Consider the following 9,274-nt stretch of genomic DNA (forward strand, 5'->3'; position numbering starts at 1 on the left):
CTTTGGGTAATTTTTAGAGTGGTTCATTTTTGTCTACTCTCCATCCCCACTCGGTATCACATGAGTGGTAATGTTGGCCATGCTCATCTTGGTCCCTCGGTGGGATTTTTGTGTGAAAGATAGGTTGGTAATTGAGATTTTTTTTTGGGTTTGCCTAAAGAATGGCCTTGAATAATTTGTAGGGTGGCTGATTTTCATCTTCTCTCCATCCCCACTCGGTAGCACATGACCAATAATGTTGGCCATGCTTGTCCCAGGAGGCATATGTGAATAATTCCCCTTCTTCTCTCCAATTTTTTGGAGTTGTATGGGTTGTTGTGGTGTGTCTCCCATGCTCATCCAGGTCCCTCATGCCCATCCAAATGATACAAGTGATAGGTTTTCTTTTCATGTGAAAGGTGGGTTGGTAATTGAGTTGGTTTTTCAGGTTTGCCTGAATGATGGCCTTGGGTCATTTGTAGGGTGGCCGATTTTCATCTTCTCTCCATCCCCACTTGGTAGCACATGAGTGGTAATGTTATCCATGCTCATCCTGGGAGGCATATGTGAAAAATTCCCCTTCTACTTTCCAAGTTCTTGGAGTTGTATGGGTTGTTGTGGTGTGACTCCCGGGCTCATCTTGGTCCCTCGTGCCCATCCAAATGATACAAGTGACAAGTTTTCTTTCGGTGTGAAAGGTGGGTTGGTAATTGAGTTGTTTTTTCAGGCTTTCCTAAACGATGGCCTTGGGTCATTTGTAGGGTGGCAGATTTTCATCTTATCTCCATCCCCACTTGGTATCACATGGGTGGTAATGTTGGCCATGCTTGTCCTGGGAGGCGTATGTGAACAATTCCCCTTCTTCTCTCTAAGTTCCTGGAGTTGTATGGGTTGTTGTGGTGTGACTCCCTAGCTCATCCTGGTCCTCTTGTGCCCATCGAAATGATACAAGTGAGAAGTTTTCTTTCCGTGTGAAATGTGGGTTGGTAATTGAGTTGTTTTTTTAGGTTTGCCTGAATGATGGCCTTGGTTCATTTTTAGGGTGGTTGATTTTCATCTTCTCTCCATCCCCACTCGGTAGCACATGAGCGATAATGTTGGCCATGCTCATTCCAGGAGGCATATGTGAACAATTCCCCTTTCACTCTCCAAGTTCTTGGAGTTGTATGGGTTGTTGTGGTGTGGCTTCCGGGCTCGTCCTAGTCCCTTGTGTCCATCCAAATGATACAAGTGATAGGTTTTCTTTCTGTCTAAAAGGTGGGTTCGTAATTGAGTTGTTTTTTTGGGTTTTCCTGAACGATGGCCTTGGGTCATTTGTAGGGAGGCCGATTTTCATCTTCTCTCCATCCCCACTTAGTAGCACATGAGCAGTAATGTTGGCCATGCTCATCTTAGGAGGCATATGTGAAAAATTCCCCTTTTGGTCTTCAAGTTATTGGAGTTGTAGGGGTTGTTGGGGTGTGGCTCTCAGGCTCATCTTGGTCCCTCGTGCTCATCCAAATGATACAAGTGATAAGTTTTCTTTTCGTGCTTTAGGTGGGTTGGTAATTGAGTTGTTTTTTTGGGCTTGCCTGAACGATGCCCTTGGGTCATTTGTAGGGTGGCCGATTTTCATCTTCTTTCCATGCCCACTCGGTAGCACATGAGTGGTAATGTTGGCCATGCTTATCCCAGGAGGCATATGTGAACAATTCCCATTCTGCTCTCTAAGTTCTTGGAATTGTATGGGCTATTTTGGTGTGGCTCCCTAGCTTGTCCTAGTCCCCTTGTGTCCATCCAAATGATACAAGTGATATGTTTTCTTTCCATGTGAAAGGTGGGTTGGTAATTAAGTTGTTTTTTATGGTTTTCCTAAACGATGGCCTTGGGTCATTTCTAGGGTGGCCGATTTTCATCTTCTCTCCATCCCCACTTGGTAGCACATGAGTGGTAATGTTGGCTATGCTTGTCCAGGGAGGCATATGTGAACAATTCCCCTTCTACTCTCTAAGTTGTTGGGGTTTTATTGGTTGTTGTGGTGTGGCTCCCTAGCTCATCCTAGTCCCTCATGCTCATCCAAATGATACAAGTGACATGTTTTATTTTCATGTGAAAGGTGGGTTGGTAATTGAGTTGTTTTTTCAGGTTTGCCTGAACGATGGCCTTGGGTCGTTTTTAGTGTGGCCTATTATCATCTTCTCTCCATCCCCACTCGGTAGAAAATGAGCGGTAATGTTTGCCATGCATGTCCCGGGAAGCATATGTGAACAATTCCCCTTCTCCTCTCTAAGTTCTTGGAGTTGTATGGGTTGTTGTGGTGTGGCTACCTAGCTCATCGTGGTCCCTTGTGCTCATCCAAATGATACAAGTGATAGGTTTTCTTTCCATGTGAAAGATGGGTTGGTAACTGAGTTGTTTTGTCAGGTTTGCCTGAACAATGGCCTTGGGTCATTTGTAGGGTAGCTGGTTTTCATCTTCTCTCTATCCCCACTCAGTAGCACATTAGGGGTAATGTTGGCCATGCTCATCCCCATCCCTCGTACCCATCTAAACAATAAAAATTTTAAGTTTGCTCGGTGCTCCTTTGAGCCTTCATTGTTGTGGTCCCATATGGAAACCCCAAAAGTTAATAATGCCTATGTCACTATCATGCCACTCTATTGTTCCAAATATAAAATTTTGATTGGGGTGGGCAGCCATGTGTGGCTCCATTGAAATTCTCTCCTCGTTATATTTTTCACCTCCTCCCTATTTGGTGGGGAGGGTTTTGCATTTCATGTGAAAGGTCGGTCAATAATTGAGATGGTTTTTCGAGTTTTCCTAAAGAACGACCTTCAGTCGTTTGTAGGGTGGTTTATTTTCAACTTCTGTCCATACCCACTCAGTAGCACATGAGCGGTAGTGTTGGCCATGCTTGTCTTGGGAGGCATATGTGAACAATTCCCCTTCTGCTCTAAGTTCTTAGAGTTGTAAGGGTTGTTGTGGTGTGGCTCCCTGTGATGGCTAGCCTCTTCATTGTTCGGCTATTTATGGTGTCAGTTTCTTGTGCTTGTACTCTTTCTGTGTTGGCATTTTTGGTTGAGATGCATACATTTAAGAGGAAAGTGGAAGGGTTTTGGTTGTAAACCACCTACCTCCCTCTTGCTTGCTTTTTCCATTGGGTGATGTGAGGAGTTGTTCTCCTTATTGTAAACTTAATGGTTGGCATTCCTGTCAAAGTGCACATCGTCAGTGGTTGCATTGGATTTAAGGTTTTGATAGATGTGTTGGCCCATATGTTTGATTGAGTGGTCAACTTTTTCCTTGCATATTGCGTGTGTGGTAGGTTTTTGCGGTTGGAAATGTTAAGTCACAACATTTATGGGAATTTATTGTTTCAATTGTGTATGCAGTCGTTGTCCAATGGGGAGGAGGCTTACTATGTCTATGGTGGGGGCTATCTGGAAGAAGGATTTCGAGGTGGAACGCTTCGACCTCCCTCCTCTGCGTGGAGGTGGCTGTAGGTGAAAATTATTTATTGTCTAGTTGGTAAAGCTATGGGCAATCTCCTAGGTTGCCTGTACATAGGGTTCATGGGGTGTAGAGCTGCCCGATCCCTCCTCCTGTTTGGATACGTTCTTGTATTGTGTAGTGAGCCTCTTGATTTGCATTTATTTCCTTCCTTTGCCTTCGCATCATGGTTGCTACATGCGATCAAGTGATCAAGGTCCACTGTTGCTGCTGCCTAGGTGGACTCCTAGGTGGCCTCGTTGTGGGGTAGGGAGGGTTGGGGGGAATTTATAAGAGAGGTTGTGGGCTTAGTCAGTTTTGTTTTATTTCCTTCCTTTTCCTTTGCATTGAGGCTACCATAGGCAATCATGTAATCGAGGTCCATCATTGCTACTGTTCGGGTAGACTCCTAGGTGGCTTCTATGCGGGGGGAGGGGAGGGTTGGGGGGCATTTCTAAGGGAGATTGTGGGCTTGGTTTGTCTTATATTGTTTCTGTCCCTTGCCTTTGTGTCGAGGTTACCGTAGGTGATCATTCAATCGGGGTCCACTATTGCTATTGTCTGGGTGGACTCCTAGGTGGCATCAGTGTGGGGCGGGGAGGTTTGTATGGCCTCTCTATGATAGGATTTGCAGTCGGTCATCCTCTTTTTATTTCCTTCCTTTTCCTTCGCATCGAGGCTGCGACAGGTGATCGAGAGATCGAGGTCCATCATTGTTGTTGTCCTAGTGGATTCCTAGGTGGCCTCAGTGCGGGGTGGGGAGGGTTGGGGCTCAATTATAATATAGAGGTTCCATGGTTGGTCATTCTCCATTTATTTCCTTTGCATCGAGACTGCTGCAGGTGATCAGGAGATTGAGGTCCACCGTTGCCGCTGTCTGGGTGGAATCCTAGGTGGCCTCGGTGCAAGGTGTGGAGGCTTTTCAAGGCATTTCCAAGGGAGTGGGTGAGTGATCACTCGTTTTCTTGTTGGTTGGGGCATGGCTGTAAACTCCGAAGTGGCCTTGTTGCATTGTGAATCGGTAGGTCTACCAATTTTTTTGCCATGTCCTTGGCATGATGCGTGTGCTTCCTTCTTGGGATGCAAGAGGTGCAAGGCATAAAATTTTTACAAAATATTTTGATATCTCTTTGAATTGATGGGTGTTCACATTGGCTCTTGGTAAGAGAGTGCTCGGAATTCCCTTTGAAGTAGGAGGGTGCTACCTGGTTGATCCCACCAGTAGTCATATGCTTGTCTCAAAGATTAAGCCATACATGTCTATGTATGAACTAATTGAGACTGTGAAACTATGGGTCGCTCATTAAATTAGTTATAGTTTTTTTATGGTACCATACTACTCAGATAACCGTAGTGATTCTAGAGCTAATATGTGCACCAAGTCTTGACTCTTTGGAAGGGATGCATTTTTTTAGATAAAAGGTCGGTGCAGGCTTGCCTGCTTCTCTTGTAAATCATGATAACTTGACGGATCGCACAACGCTTGTGCTGGCGATGCTTCATTCTACCCTATCAACTTTCGATGGTAGGATAGAGGCCTACAATGGTGGTGATGGGTTATGGAGAATTAGGGTCCAATTCCGGAGAGGGAGCCTGAGAAATGGCTACTGCATCCAAGGAAGGTAGTAGGCACACAAATTACCCAATCCTGACATGGGGAGGTAGTGACAATAAATAATAATACTGGGCTTATCAAGTCTGGTAATTGGAATGAGTATATTCTAAATCCCTTAATGAGGATCCATTGGAGGGAAATTCTTGTGCCAGCAGCTGTGGTAATTCAAGCTCCAATAGCGTATATTTAAGTTGTTGTAGTTAAAAAGATCGTAGTTGGATCTTGGGTCGTAAAGGTCGGTCCGCATACTCGGTGTGCACCTGCCCTTCCATCCCTTTTGTTGGCAGCGTGCTCCTAGCCTTAATTGGTTTGGTCGTGGCTCTGACACTGTTATTTTGAAAAAATTAGAGTGCTCAAAGCAAGCTTATGCTCTGAATACATTAGCATGGAATAATGTGATAGGAATCTAGTCCTATTGTGTTGGCCTTAAGGACTGGAGTAATGATTAATAAGGACTGTCGGGGGCATTCGTATTTCATTGTCAGAGGTGAAATTCTTGGATTTATGAAAGACGGAACACTGCGAAAGAATTTTCTAAGGATGTTTTCATTAATCAAGAATCAAAGTTGGGGGCTCGAAGACGATTAGATACCGTCCTAGTCTCAACCATAAACGATGCTGACCAAGGATCAGTGGATGTTTCTCTAAGGACTCCGCCAGCACCTTCTGAGAAATCAGAGTGTTTGGGTTCTAGGGGGAGTATGGTCACAAGGCTAAAACTTAAAGGAATTGACAAAAGGGCACCACCAGGAGTGGAGCCTGCAACTTAATTTGACTCAACACAGGGAAACATACCTGGTCCAAACATCGTAAGGATTGATAGATTAAGAGATCTTTCTTGATTATGTGGGTGGTGGTGCATGGACGACCTTATTTGGTGGAGCGATTTGTCTTGTTAATTTTGATAATGAATGAGACCTCAGCCTTCTAACTAGCTACATGGAGGTTCCCCTTCGCGGCCAGCTTCTTAGAGGGACTATGGCCATTTATTCCATATAAGTTTTAGGCAATAATAGGTCTGTGATGCCCTTAGATGCTCTGGGCCACACGCGCACGACACTGATGCAACGAACGAGTTTTTCTTTTGGGTTTGAGAGGATCGAGAAATCTTCTCAAATTGCATCGTGATGGGGATAGACCATTGCAATTATTGATCTTGAATGAGGAATTCATAGTAAACATGTGTCATCAACTGATGTTGAATATGTCCCTACCATTTGTACACACCGCTCGTCGCTCCTACTGATAGAATGATCCAGTGAAGTGTTTGGATTGCATCGATGATGGTGGTTCACCACCGTCGATGTCATGAGAAGTTTATTGAACCTTATCATTTAGAGGAAGGAGAAGTCGTAACAAGGTTACTGTAGGTGAACTTGCGGTAGGATCATTGATAGCATGGGTTTTCCTTTTTGGTTCGGGTTGGTTGCGTTTCGATTTCAATGTGGGCCTGTGTGGTGTGTCTCTATGGGAGTAGGTTTGGTGTTTGGTGGGAACATTGTTGGTTGCTTGTCTTGAGGTAATGCTTGTTTTTTCATGTGTGCTTACAAGCCACGCTTGTGCTTTTCCCACCCATCCTTTGTTTTTGTTTCCCCCAATGTGTTTCTATAGGGGGTTCAGAAGCTTGTTTCTTGGGAGCCCTTCCAATGATCTGTTCAGTCGGGCATGGTTGTTGTAGTCGAGGTGCTTGGGAAATACGATGGATAAATTTAGATTCATTCATAGAGGTAGTGCTCAGTCTTTTGATCATTGGAAGGCATGGTCCAAGGATGTGGGAATCCATAGTTGGTTCTCTCAAAAAGGTGGCAGTGGTTGATGTGTTGAATGGGTGAGATTTTTTGTTGGTGGTTGGGTCAAGGGAGTGGTTGCACATGCCTGGTAGCTCAAATCTTCTGTGAGGGGAAATTGTTGGGGTGGGGTCAGCATGGGATGGATGAAGAGTAGTTCAACCCATTGGGCTAGCCACCCTAGTCCTCTCGACTATTCCTTGATATGCCCTCGCGGAAGGGTTGGGTGTCTAGGTAATGAAAAACCCCTCCCTCGGTCTGAGCTCCATTGAGATCGAAATTTTCCCCGCCAATGTGCATGAGGGTGGCAATCTTATCTCGTTCCTTTTTCGTCGAGGGAATTCCTCATCCTCTTGTGAGCCACTCCCCTTCTAAGGAAAGAAGTAGCAAGTTGTGTCTTTGCTCCTCCCTTTGGATTGTGGGTTTTTTGTGGGACTCAGTCATTTCTTTTCTTCATGGTGTGCACTTTGAGGACATCCCACTCTTTAGTGGCATTGCACCATCAATGTATTTTGTGGCCTGTTCCTTTCTAAAGAATTGAGTGTCGGCCTGTGACAACTCCTGTTTGGAGTTTGATTCTTTACCCTCGTTGACTTTCTCGCTAGAATGGTTGTTGTGTATTTTGTACACGGATGGGTACAATAGCGGGGTGGATTTGTTAGTAGTATATTTGTCGTTTGAAGTGTTGTGCCAGGATGGGGGGGTTGTTTACCTCTCAGTAATGTGCTCCAGACACTAGTCTCATTGCGGCCCTTGTCTTTTCTAGTGGTCAAGTTTAGGTTGTGATTTATTTTCTTGGTTGTTTGATTATCGTTTGTTATGTTGTAGGCTAGAAAGGGTGTCATGCCGTAACATATATGGGAGGGTGTGAAGAGGTGGGAGACCTCAGATGTTCCCAAAATTAGGTGGTTTCCCTCATGCCATGAAACAGAAGCCACGGGGTTCTGCAAACTTTGGTGGTTATCTTTCATTTTGCAGCATGGAAACCTAAGTTCCCTGCACCGAGGTCACAGTTTCTGTCATGGTGGGACATGGAAGACCCGTGCTTTCAATAATTGGGTGGTTTACGTCATGCCGTGGAATGGAAAGCACTGTATTCGGTGGACTTGGGTGGTCGTTCCTTGTCACGTGATGACATGGAAACATGAAGCTCCCTAGAGTTGGGTAGTCATTCCCTGTCGCGCTATGACATGGAAATCAAAAGCTCCCTAGACTTGGGTGCCTATTCCTTGTCACGCAATGACATGGAAACTCGAAGCTCCCCAGATTTGGGCAATAGTTTTAGCCGCTGTGTGAGCAACATGGGAACCCTGCGTTTCCTGAAGTTGGGTATCAATTTTTGCCGTGACACGAAATGGAAACCTTGTGTATCCACTGACTTGGGTAGTAGTTTCCATCGCACAATGAAATGGACACCCCGAGTTTCCCAGACTTTGGCGGCTTTTCGTCGCCCCACGACATGGAAATATGAAGTTCCATAGACTCTTGGGTGATTTAGGGTGTGATGCGACATGGAAACCCCAAGTTTCCTAGACTTGGGTGGTTTCCGTCGGTGGTTCTAGCCGTGCCGCGACATGGAAACCGTGAGTTCCCCAAACTTGGGCAGCAGTTTCAAAACACCCCAAGTTTCGCAGACTTGTGAACTGGTTTGCATTGTCATGGAAACCCCAAGTTCCCCATGTTGGGGCATTGTTGAAAACCTTGTGTTTCCATCATGTCGTAAAATGTGGAAACTCGCAGTTCCATCAAGGGTAGGACATGGAAACCCCAAGTTTCTCCAGACTTGGGTGTCGTCGGTTTCGGCCGTGGGATGACATGGAAACCCCAAGTTTCCCAGGCTTTGGTGCGACATGGAAACCCAAAGTTTCCCCAGGCTTGGGCACCACCAATTTCGATCGTGGTGCGACGTGGAAACCCCAAGTTTCCCTAGGTTTGGGCACTGGGGCATGACTTGGAAACCCCAATTTTTTTTTTTCACTGGGTGAAAGCCCTAAATTTTAGGCGCCGGGTGGAAACCCCAAATTTTAAGCGGAACATGGAAACCCCAATTTTTTTTTGTGCCGAGTGGAAGCCCCAAATTTTAGGCACTGGGTGGAAATCCCAAAATTTGGATGCCGAGGTGCAGCATGGAAACCCTAATTTTTCCCATTTTTGGGTGCCTTTTTCATCGCAATGTGGAAACCCCAAATTTTGGGCGCGGGGCACGGCATGGAAACCCCAATTTTTCCCATGCTTGGGCACCTTTTTCGTCGCAGCATGGAAACCCCAAATTTTGGGCAATGGAGCGCAACATGGAAACCCCAAATTTTGGGTACCGGAGCGAGACATGGAAACCCCAATTTTCCTGGGCTTTGGCACCTTTTCCGTCGTGGCGTGGAAACCCCAAATTTTCCACCTCCAAGCAAATAAAAAATTGTCGTCTGGA

The 9,274-nt window shown here is 45.5% G+C and overlaps 1 pseudogene; it reads left to right on the top strand.

Annotated features, from left to right (window-relative positions):
- The first annotated feature begins 4,649 nt into the window (after positions 1-4,649).
- Positions 4,650-6,455, top strand: LOC149191742 (18S ribosomal RNA; annotated as a pseudogene).
- Positions 6,456-9,274: the final 2,819 nt, after the last annotated feature.

Source organism: Pinus tabuliformis, chromosome 2_2, assembly GCF_031772625.1.
Source record: "Pinus tabuliformis cultivar Carrire ecotype Pingquan chromosome 2_2, CPIR1, whole genome shotgun sequence".
NCBI lineage: Eukaryota > Viridiplantae > Streptophyta > Pinopsida > Pinales > Pinaceae > Pinus > Pinus tabuliformis.